This window comes from Solanum verrucosum, unplaced genomic scaffold, assembly GCF_900185275.1.
Source record: "Solanum verrucosum unplaced genomic scaffold, falcon-dt-bn FXZP01000085.1, whole genome shotgun sequence".
In the NCBI taxonomy this organism is placed as follows: domain Eukaryota; kingdom Viridiplantae; phylum Streptophyta; class Magnoliopsida; order Solanales; family Solanaceae; genus Solanum; species Solanum verrucosum.
In genome coordinates, this window is record NW_026019839.1 from 2,281,364 (window position 1) to 2,293,201 (window position 11,838).

Consider the following 11,838-nt stretch of genomic DNA (forward strand, 5'->3'; position numbering starts at 1 on the left):
TGAGAATCTGGAGAACTTCATTGATGAGCTTAAAAGGGTATTTGATGTGATGCATTTTGCTGAGTCGGAGAGGGTGGAACTAGTTGCATACCAATTGAAGGGTGTTGCTAGAATCTGGTTCGACCAATGGAAAAAGAATAGGGCTGAGGATGCGTCAGTAGTGAGTTGGGTTGTGTTTGAGAGTGCTCTCATGAAGCGTTTCTTTCTTCGTGAGTTGCGAGAGGCAAAGATAAAGAAGTTTCTCACCCTTAATCCGGAGTCTATAAGTGTTCATGAGTACAGTTTGAAGTTCACACAACTTTCCCGCTATGCTCCGGAGATGGTTGCAGACATGAGGAGTAGAATGAGTTTATATGTTGCTGGGCTATCTCGTCAGTCAAGCAAGGAAGGCAAGACAACTATGCTGATAGGGGCTATTGACCTAGCAAGATTTATGATCCATTTACAACAAGTTGAAGAGGATAAGCTGAAGGATAGAAAAGAGTTTAAGGATAAGAGGGCTAAGATAGTAGGGGGCGAGTTCAGGCAGCAAAATAATGATGCTAATCAGTCATCCCTCCCACAGAAACAGAAGGGACCTGCTCCACCATTTGCTAGTGCACTTGCACCTGAGAACAAATATGGGTACAATAGAAATTCCTATAGTTTCAAGGTTAGACTTGCCTATCCTCAAGGCAGTATGGTACCAAGGGGTAGTAAGGCTCCTGCATGTGTTAGGTGTGGTAGAACCCACCTAGGTAAGTGTCGTGATGGCCAGACATGTTGTTTTAAATGTGGACAAGAGGGTCACTACATGAAGGAGTGCCCTAAGAACAGACAAGGTAGTGGAAATCTAAATAATAGGGCACAAACTTCATCAGTTGCTCCCCCAGACATGATGGTACCTAGAGGAGCTACTTCTAGTACTGGTGGAGGAGCAAACCGCCTCTACACAATCAACAGTCGCCAAGAGCAAGAGAATTTATCGGATGTTGTCACTGGTATGATTTAAGTCTTTGACTTTGCGGTTTCTGCTTTGCTAGACCCAGAGCGAGTTTATCTTTTGTAATTCCTTATGTTGCTATGAACTTTGATGTCATACCTGAGCAACCTAGTGAGCCAGTCATAGAGTGGAATAGTAGTTCAGCAGTGCCTAAGGGTCATTTCATTTTCGTACCTCAAGGCGAGAAAGTTAGTTTCGAAGGGTTGTATCTATCACTTAGTCCGAGTTAATGACTCTAGTGTTGAGATACCTCCTTTTCAGTCAGTTTCTATAGTAAGAGAGTTTCCATAAGTTTTTCCTGATGATCTACCCGGAATTCCTCCTGAGAGAGAAATAGATTTTGGCATAGACATCATTCCAGATACTTGTCCTATCTCTTTCCGCCATATAGAATGACACCAGCAGAGTTGAAAAAGTTGAAAGAGCAGTTAAAGGGATCTAGTAGATAAGGGTTTTATTTGACCAGGTTGACTCGAAAACAACGAAGTTTCAACGGTCCGAAGCTTGTGAGGAAAGTTTTCAGGAATGGAAAGAGAAGTTGACTACTGCCCAGTTATGATATTTGGTTCTTGAGTACATACTGGGGATCTGAATCTAAAATGGATTTGAGAATAATAGTCTAGTTTAGGCGAATCGGGGTGTAATGTGATGAGCTAGAGTTGGTTGTTGTAGTTTTTGCTTTGAAGATATGGCGTCATTGTTATATGATGTTCATGTGGGTGTGTTCACATAGAATAAGCTTAATCTAAAATAGAGAGAGAGTGGTTAAGGTACTTAAGGATGATGACATGAGTTTTCTTTATCACCCTGGTAAGGTTAATGTTGTTACTGATTTTTTAAGCAAGTTGTCTATGGGTAGCACCGCCCATATTGAAGAAGGAAAGGAAAGAGAGAGTTAGCAAAAGATGTGCACAGACTGGCACGCCTGGGAGTCAGACTTATAGATTCCGCAGAAGGAAGAATAGCGGTGAGGAGCGGAGCTGAGTCATCATTGGTGTCAGAAGTGAAAGAGAAACAAGATCAAGATCCCATTTTGCTTGAATTGAAGGCAAATGTTCAAAAGCAAAAAGTATTAGCTTTTGAACAAGGGGGAAATGGTGTATTGAGATATCAAGGTGGATTGTGGGATTGGTTTCAAGGATAATTGAGATGATTACCTATTGCATAGTCTAGAGGTTTGGCATTATAGCTTAGTAAGAGTAATCTCATTCGAGGACGAATGTTCCCAAGGGGGAGACATTGTAACATCTATCAATTTGAAATAGCTATGAAGAAGCTTAGAATTGGAAATAGTCATTTTTGGAAAGAATTAAAAATCTGGAAAATTTATCTAAGTATGGAAAAAAAGTGAGTTTTTGGTCAACTTTGCATAGTTATAACTCCTAGATCAGAATGATTTAGGCAAATTTCCAGTTATTTCTGGAAAGATTTTGGAATGATCTTTCCAACGCCACCGAGTTTTCTCGATTCCGATTTCGTATGAGTGAGTTATGCCCTTTGGAAGTTGGGCTGTTGGCACAGCCGCACAGGGCTGTTTAGTCCGAATTTGTAAGGGTAAATTGCTCTTTTACCTAACCATTTATTTTGGTTATATTAAGGTTTTAGACTGATTTTAAATCAGTTTTCCCTTTTTAAAAGTGAGAGTTAGGGTTTAGGAGAGAAGAGAGAAGAGAGAAAGAAGAGGAGAAAAAGAAGAAGAAGCAAGGATTTCGTCAAGATTGTCGTGGATATCGTCGGGGGTGATCCCTACTAGGTATGTAAGATCATAGTGTTGGGTTGGTTCTTTCCCCCACACGCCAAACTCGTTTTAATTCCGAGAAAAGATTGATTGTGGTTGTTAAATTCTTGTAGTTGTGTTGTTGAAGTTTCTTGTTGGTTTAGTACATGTTTCCGGTTGTGATTTTGAGTTGAATCTATTGTATATTAAGGGTATTTATGATTCTAAGTGTTTGCTTCTGGAACCTTTGAGGTTGAGAGGGTTTAGAGTTGAAAAGAAACAAGGGGAAAAAGTCGGATTTTTAGGGGAAAAGGGCTGGGGTGTCGCGCTAGCCAGCGCACCGCAAAAAGGGATGCTAAACTTTCCCCTTGGGGCAGAGTGCTTGGCAGAATGCCCAGTAGGCCCCTCTGAAGTTTGAGGGCTGGCGCCCCATGCCTCTTAGAGCGCCAAGGACGCCAATCCTTCCCTTTACCTTACATTTCCCATTTTTTTCATACATGTTCCTTGGTAAAATACCTATGTTTTATAGTTGTTTCCAATACTTTAAGGTACATCTTAACATCCCAAACTGATCCATAAACGTGTGATCATACACCTTGAATTCATAATCCAATTCGAGGAAAGTTAGGATCCAAGTCAAGTGAAGTTAGAGTCAAGTTTAAAAGTTAAGAAACAAGTCTTTAAAGTTTTTTTTCAAGAGTCTTTATTGAACATTTTACCTTCATTTTAAGGCTCAAGTTTCAATTTAAGTAAAGAGTATAAAGTTTCAATTTAAGTAAAGAGTATAGAGTTTCAAGTTAAGCCAAGAGTATAAAGTTGAGTTCATTTTCTCAAAAGTTATTAGGGAACTAAGTATTCCCAAAGAAGTTTATAAATGTTTTTACATTTGAGTAAGAAAGGAATTATGCTTTCTAAGAGAGCCTTTGGGCTAAGCTTTGAGTAATTATCTCAAACCAAAGAAAGAAGTTTGTTTTTAAAACTTATGAGCCAAAGTATTTTTGGGAGTAGTATTGAGCACCGAATTGGGGAAGCGATTTCATATTAACTCAACCCTCCATAAGAACTATGTAGCCAAACATGGGATTTAACGGGTCATACTTTTTAGATGATCACGTAAGATTAAGCTAGTTGATCCACTAAGTAAAGTAAGGTCTTATATCACGGCAAGGTATAGGATGGTCCTTGGGCAACGTGAGGTAAAACATTGTATCATCACTAGGGCTCATAGTGGAGGTTGTCGGTTAAAGAACCTCCCACAAAAGTTATATTACTTTTATATAAGTAAAGTTGAGTTTGTTATTGTTTTATCATTAACGAACTAAGTTGTTTATGCTGTTTTACAAGCTTTATATATTGTATGTGTCTTATTGCTTTATATATTGAGTTCAGTTATTCATGAGTCGAACAGAGCCAAGGTAAGTGTTCTCTTGTACTCCTTTCAAGCTGAAGTTGTTGTTTAGCTTTCCAGCTCGCATACTCGTACATTCCATGTACTGATGCCAGTTGGCCTGCATCTTATTGTGATGAATACGCAAGTACCCAGGATCAGCATACAACACGTCGTTGATCCAACTGAGCACTTCAGAGTCAGTGGTGAGCCTCCTTACTTTCCGGAGGACTCGGTTATTTTGTTCTCTTAGTTTTGTTTTATTAGGATGTTGTGGGGTCTGTCCCAACATCCATATCAGTATTTTAGAGGCTTCATAGATGACTAGTCAGTTAGTTTTGAGTCTCTCATCTCTATATATATATATATAATATTCTATTTTGAGACTCGAGTTGCTTTTTTGGCTAGATTTTATCTGTTGGGTTGTTTTATGACTTTTCATTGTATTGAGTTATTCTGTTGAGTTAGGTTTTCGCTGAGTTAAGAAAGCCAGTCCAAGGGTTCGCTTGGGGCCAACAATGGCCTCCGAGTACCGATCCCGCTCAGGGTGTAGGCTCGGGGGGTGACAATTATATGCATCTATGCCATTTTCTTTACGTTCATTTGTCTAATGTTTTGGGAGTTTTTTTGGTTTCTGATCCTTTTGATGGTTCTTGTTATAGTAGTTTGAGACGTATAATATTAGTAGCTGTATCTGTTCGAAACAAGTTGGGTTTCATCACTGCTCTCTTTTGTCTAGACAATGGCAATGTTGCAATGACTTAATAGTAACCTGGTTAACTAATTCCCTCACCAAAGGAATTTCTCTGCGTGTTGACTATTTTGAACTTGCTAGAGATATTTTGAGCTTAAGAAGGAACTCATAGACATTTCTCAAGTATCTTCATACATTGCTACATACTATGACAAAATCAAAAAGCTTTGGGATGAGATATTTTGTTTCTGCAAATCATTTGACCATGTGTACTTGTGGTGGTAACAAGAAGGTTGAAGAATGAAGAGGAACAAAAAGTTTATCTGTTTTTAATGGGACTCAATGAGACTTATCTACAAGTGAGAAGGAATGTTCTTAACTTCTTATGATGAAACCACTTCCTTGTTGGTTGAATAGAAACAGAGAAAAGTCTCATCTACTTCTCATTTTGGATCCAATTTTTCTTCTTTCACTGCTAGAGTCTCCAAACCATAGTTCCTGTCCAAAGTCTCCTTTGATCTAACACAGCCTCTTTCGTTTTGTATTGCAAAACCAATCACACTATTGAGAAATGTTACATGCTACATTATTATCCTTCTCATTTAAAGTTCACAGAGAATACTGGTGACCCTGAGAATACTAGTCCAAGGAAGACAACAGTACATGCTGAATTGAGACTTCTGGTTGTGGTCATACAGGTGCACAGTCTGAGGTTCTGGTTTATCTGGTGTTCCTAACCTGCCAGTCTTTGTTGCTAGTCTGACTAAAGATCAGTACTTCCACATACTGTCCCACTTGCAGCACTCTCATCTTTCACCACTAACTAATCCGCATAGCATATGCTAACTTTACAGGTAAAATCTTGACTAACAATGTTTTGTTCAAAACTTATTTGCTTACTAAAATTAGTGATACCATTTGGATTATAGATTCTGGAGCATCAGATCACATGAAATCTGACCTTTCTTTACTCTTCAACGTTAAAGCATTACCTATTCCTTGTCTTGTTTCACTTCTAAATGGATACAAAGTTAAAGTCTCTAACATTATCTCCTTAACACTGTTTCCTGATCTTACTTTGTACAATGTATTATGCATTCCTAACTTTTAGCATAACCTCATTTCTGATTCAAAATTTGTTGAACCTTCTAGAAATATTGTTCAGTTCACCAGCTCTGGTTGCACTTTAGAGGCCCTTCACCAAATATTTTTTTGGTAGACCAGTGTGTGGACTGTACAAGCTTTCTCATATTCCTTGCAGTTTTACTCCTAGTATTTCTTCTAATATACCTACTATTTTTCTTTCTATCTCTTATAATACTTCTTGAATTGTGATTTCTTCTCTTGTCTCAACTGTTCCTAGTATAGATATTTCATATGAGTATAAAAATGTAGCCTTTGATGCATATTTGACTGATATCAATGAAGTGTATAATGTTTGGCATTTAAGACTTGGGCTTATGCGTTTCTCTAAAATGAAATATATTTCTGGGCTTGGTACTTCTTTGTCTTCTAAACAATCTTTCACATGTCCCAATTTCCCTCCAGCCAAACAAACTAGACTACCTTTCCCTGATAACTTTATACAAACTACTACCCCTTTCCAACTGATTCATGTTGACACATGGGGGCCATCGATGTTCCTGCCTATGATGGGCCAAGATGTTTTTTGACCATTGTTTGATGACTACTCCAGGGCAACATGGACTCATTATTAGGTGCCAAAGTTAATGTCTTTGATATGTTAAAGGCCTTTGTTTTCATGGTTGACACCTAATTTCATACCAAAGTGCAAATTGTCAGAAGTTACATTGCCCACTGCAACTTGAAGTTGATTTTATTGATGTTTCTTAGACTTTCTATTGCACTCACTTGAGTCCTCCCATTCACTTTCTCTGTTTGTTAACCCATCTTAAATTGAGTGAGTTGATGTTGAGTGTGGCTACTGAGAAAATGATTTTTCTCCTAGATGAACAATATGTATGTTTTAATTTATAGCTCTCTAATTTCTATTTTTGCACTAAGTTTTAGACTTCTTTAGTAAGCGATTGTTGTTTACTTGATTTTTAAAGGTATTTCAAAATGCCTCCCTGTTATGTGATTTATGGGATAGAAAAATTTGGCTATTAAGCTAAGTATTGTGTCTACAACACATTTGAAATGATAGATCAAGAAAAGCTTTGTTTTTTTTAAGCTCCCAAATGGTGTTATGTGTCATTATTCATTGTGGAGAAACTAGAAACTATTGCCTCACGAAGGGGTAGAGCACGTAAATGAGCTATCGCATTTGGAAATGGATTGTCAAAGAATGAAGAGGCGCAAGAATTGGCTTTGCAACATTTGCTTAAGGTTGTAACCTCTTGATTATTATTTTTTGATATCTTTCTTTCTTAATAACAATAAATTTCTTAATGTTTGTTCAAGGGTCTTCATTCCTGTAACCAGCTGCTGATGTAACTCTCATATGTCTCAGCTGCTTGTTGGTTATTTGATTTTTATGGCGCCCATTGTTAATATTGTCTTTGTGAATTATGTCAGTTTCTCTCTTTTCTGATTGAAGGCATTTCCATATCTTTAAGATCTTCACCAGTAATGTGTACAAGAGCAGTCATATAGAGCTGCAAGAATAACAATGGTAAGGGAAGAGGTGTTATTCAGCAGTTATCATGGTGATTAAACATAGATCTCTATATGTCTTAAAACTCATGGCAAGAATTGAGGGAGAAACCAAGTGAATTTGAATGATAACATTCATATTGGCACTGTTGTAGGTTTGTCTTCCAGTAGGAGCCAACATGGATTCAGGTGAAGTTTCCTTGTTCAAGATGGAAGATGTAAAGACTTAGCAATACATTTTCTTCGATTAAATGGTAAGTAAGACTTGCCTAGACCTTGAGATTCAGAATACATGTGAACTATATGTTGTTCTCTCGTTTTATTTTGACAAAATGATATTCTCATAGAAGTCCCAAATTGTAAAACTTAGCAAAACAGATAACATATCATTGTAATCACAAGTATAACAAAGCCCTGACTCTCAGTTCTCACCCTGAGTTGATATGCACAACAAACATGAACAACCTCAACACAACTCGTCATACTTGATTTATCACACCTTTTAAGTAACTCATACCATCAAGATCCTTAAACTATCATCCATAGTGTTTAACATGCAATCCCAGTCCATATAAGAACCATCTTAACAGTTAAACACAAATTCGTGCATTCATGGACCAACATGCAAAATCACATTATGAAAAAGTAAATTTGGTTAACTCATGGAACCAACATGTAAATTCGGTTCTCTCATGAAATACATACATAAACGGTTAGTATACTTGCATGGTACCTGAGCCAACCATATGATATTCTGTATTAGACGTGATACCTTAGCCAACCGTTAGTAAATCCTTATTGGTGTAATGACCCGGAAGGTCATTTTTGGAAATTTTCGTAAGGTTAGCATTTTACCCCTCTCGATAGTTGCCACGACTCATTTCTGATCAGTCGGTGAAGTTGGTTTGGAAATGTTGAACTATTCGCTTAACTATAGTTAATTAATTCACGGGTAATTTATTTAGTTGGTGGTTAATGGGTCAAGTCCATAATTTATTTAAGGGAAAAAGGATGAATTTACCCCCCGAACTTTGATAAATGGTATGTCTATGCCCTCCATTATACTTTGGGTCCATCTCAGCCCCTACCGTCCAATTATCGGTACACACATGCCCCTCTCACTAACGGCCCCCTCATCCTGTACACGTGTCTTAATTCTAATCAACTACCTTTTGACCATTATTTTTAACCCATAAACTAACAACCCGCCCCATAAACCCATACCCACCCGATTCCCTCTAAAATATCCCAAGTCAATTAAAAGATCCAAATCTTCCGGCTCTCTTGTTCTTATCTCACAATAGAGTTGAAAAATGAGAATTGAGTAGTACTTTTATAGTACTGATAAGAAATCTCACGGCGGTGGTGATGTTGATGCTGTTGATGATGAGAAGTACTTTGATAGTACTATGAGAATCCTTCTCAACCGGAGGAAGAAGCTGAAGCAGCGTCATGGATCCTTCCGACACCGAGAAGGGAATGATCAGTATAAATATGTTGATTACTTGTTTAATGATATGGATTCGTATTTAGATATAGATCTAATGTCATGTGAGCAAAAACCGCATATTCTTCATCATCAACAACATCAACACAGCCATTAAAGCTCTGATGAAGTAGTGCCGATGCAGAACAACAACGAAACGAGTACTCATTTACCAGGTCCAGTTGTTGATGGATTCCCTACCTACAAAATCGATTTCACTGGATCTAAACCTTACATGTATAATTTCACCTCTCAATCCATTAGCCAAAGTGTATGCATCTGTATCTTCTCTCTTCAATTTCCTTCTTCCTCTTCCTTCACGTGAATCGATCTCATTTTGCTTTTGTTTAACTAACAGGTTTCATCATCATCTCTTGACGTCGGAGTTGTACCGGACCACAGTGCGATGACGAATGTATCAAACACTTTTGTGATGAACTCATCAGCTGGTGTTGGTGTCGGTGCCGGTGCTGACGCTGTGCCGAATGCAGTTTCTGGTTTAGACAGAGAAGCAAGGGTAATGAGGTATAAAGAGAAGAGGAAGAATAGAAAGTTCGAGAAGACGATTCAATATGCTTCTAGAAAAGCTTATGCTGAGACTCGACCCAGAATCAAAGGGAGATTCGCTAAACGTGCTGAAATTGAAATCGATTCACTCATTGCCGCCGATGCATCATACGGCTTCGTTCCATTGTTTTAGTTTTTATATCTATTTATTATCTCTTAGTTTTAAAAAAAATCGAAGAAAAAATCAAATTATTTTTTTCTTTTTTCTTCTTCATGTTGTTGTTATTAGTGAGGAGGATCGTAACTATGTGTATATTTACCTAATTTTGTTTCCCATTTTGTGTAATTCAGTAGTTGTTTTTGTTGTAAGTTTAGCTCAAAACGCTATTAAAAAATAGAAATTTGTAATGGATAAATTTTGTATGAAAATTGTATTTAATTTTGTTTAACAATGCATTATAGATAGGAACGAAAGACCCAAAATTTGGGTCTTTTAATTGACTTAGGATATTTTAGAGGGAATCCGGTGGGTATGGGTTTATGGGGCGGGTTGTTAGTTTATGGGTTAAAAACAATGGTCAAACGGGTAGTTGATTAGAATTAAGACACATGTACAGGATGAGGGGGCTGTTAGTGGGAGGGGCATGTGTGTACCGATAATTGGACGACAGGGGCTGAGATGGACCCAAAGTATAACGGAGGGCATAGACGTATCATTTATCAAAGTTTGGGGGGTAAATTCATCCTTTTTCCCTTTGTTTAATACCCTATGTCACTTGGCTATATAAAATAAGTTAATAGGATTTAATACAAATTTTAGTCATTGTACAAGCCAATCTTCAAATAAGTTAATATATATATATATACTCTTATAGTATCATTGACTAATGAGTAATTTTTTAACAAGAAACCTTAATGATACCATAAAATATATATATACTCTTATAGTATCATTGACTAATGAGTAATTTCTGAACAAGAAACCTTAATGATACCACAACAATATACATATATACTCTTATAGTATCATTGACTAATAAGTAATTTCTGAACAAGAAACCTTAATGATACCAATAGAGTATATCACTGATTTAGTATCAGTCAAACGAAATTATCAACCTTAATGATACAAATACAATATATGATACCAATTTAGTATCAGTTAAGCGAAAATTATCACCCTTCATGGGGGGGGGGGGAGGGTATGAATTGTAATTATTTATGAGAGAATGGGTATTTCAAAAATTACTTTGGATTTAGGTATGAACTTGATTATTTTGGTTTTATGATCCATTTATGTAGTTTTCCCTTAATATTATGCCGATTTAATAATTTTTGGATCATTACTTATACTTCCTCCATCCACTTTTAATTGTCATGGTTTTTTTTTAGAGTCAAACTATAAGAACTTTGACTAACATTTTACGATGTATTTTTCATCATATTAATATGAAAAAATTGCAATTTATAGTAATATTTGTATAGTGTTTGAATATCTAAATTTTTTGTTTAAACTATCGAATTAATGTAATCTAATTTGACTTTAAAAATTAGTCAAATTGACTTTTAAAAAATACAACATGACAATTAAAAGTGGCGGAAGGAGTATTTGTTATCAATATGACCTCCAATTAATTTTTTATTAATTATTGTGTAAAATTAAATTTATACTATGTATTTAAATAATTTTTAGATATGACTTGAGAATATTTCAATAACAACAATTAAAACTCAAAATATTATAGAAATCATAAAAATTATGCAATTCATATATAAATGTCAACCCTAGTTAACAACAACCCAAGAGAATCACACATTAATGTTAGTCTTGTATTCCTATGTTATGTTGATTTGATAACGTACAATCATTACTTTTATTTCTCTAATTAAGTAATTTTAAATTAATATGTTTAAATAAATTTAAACTATGTATTTAAATAATTTTTTATAATTTTAAAACATTCCAATGACGACAGTCCAAACTCAAAATATATGAGATGGTAGACATTGATACATTGTAGAGATCATGATGTAGTCATTCAAATTTATTAAATATATATTTATAAAATAATTCAGATTATATTAAATTCATGAATATATTAGTCCAAATAAATATTATGGATTAATATAATTGAGTTAATTATTTAAATATAATAAATATGGATTTAATTAAAGCCCGCTCCATAAATCCCATATGTTATGTCACTTAAATCTGATTAGCCGAAGGGAATCCTATTCCAATCACAACTCCTCTATTTTAAAACTATAAATAGGGGTCCTCATAATTTAGGAAAAGGACCAAGAATTCTAAACAAGAAGCTAGAGAAAGCTCGTGAATCAAAAGCCACAAATTTCTCTACAAGTTAAAGAATTCAAGAATTCAAGTTTAAGAATTGAAGAATTCAAGCATTCAAGATCAAGATAAAGTTCAAGTCAAGAACGATCAAGA

General features: G+C 35.9%; 1 pseudogene; it reads left to right on the top strand.

Annotated features, from left to right (window-relative positions):
* Nucleotides 1-331: 331 nt before the first annotated feature.
* On the top strand, nucleotides 332-9,582 carry LOC125814456 (zinc finger protein CONSTANS-LIKE 4-like; annotated as a pseudogene).
* The last annotated feature ends 2,256 nt before the right edge of the window (nucleotides 9,583-11,838 follow it).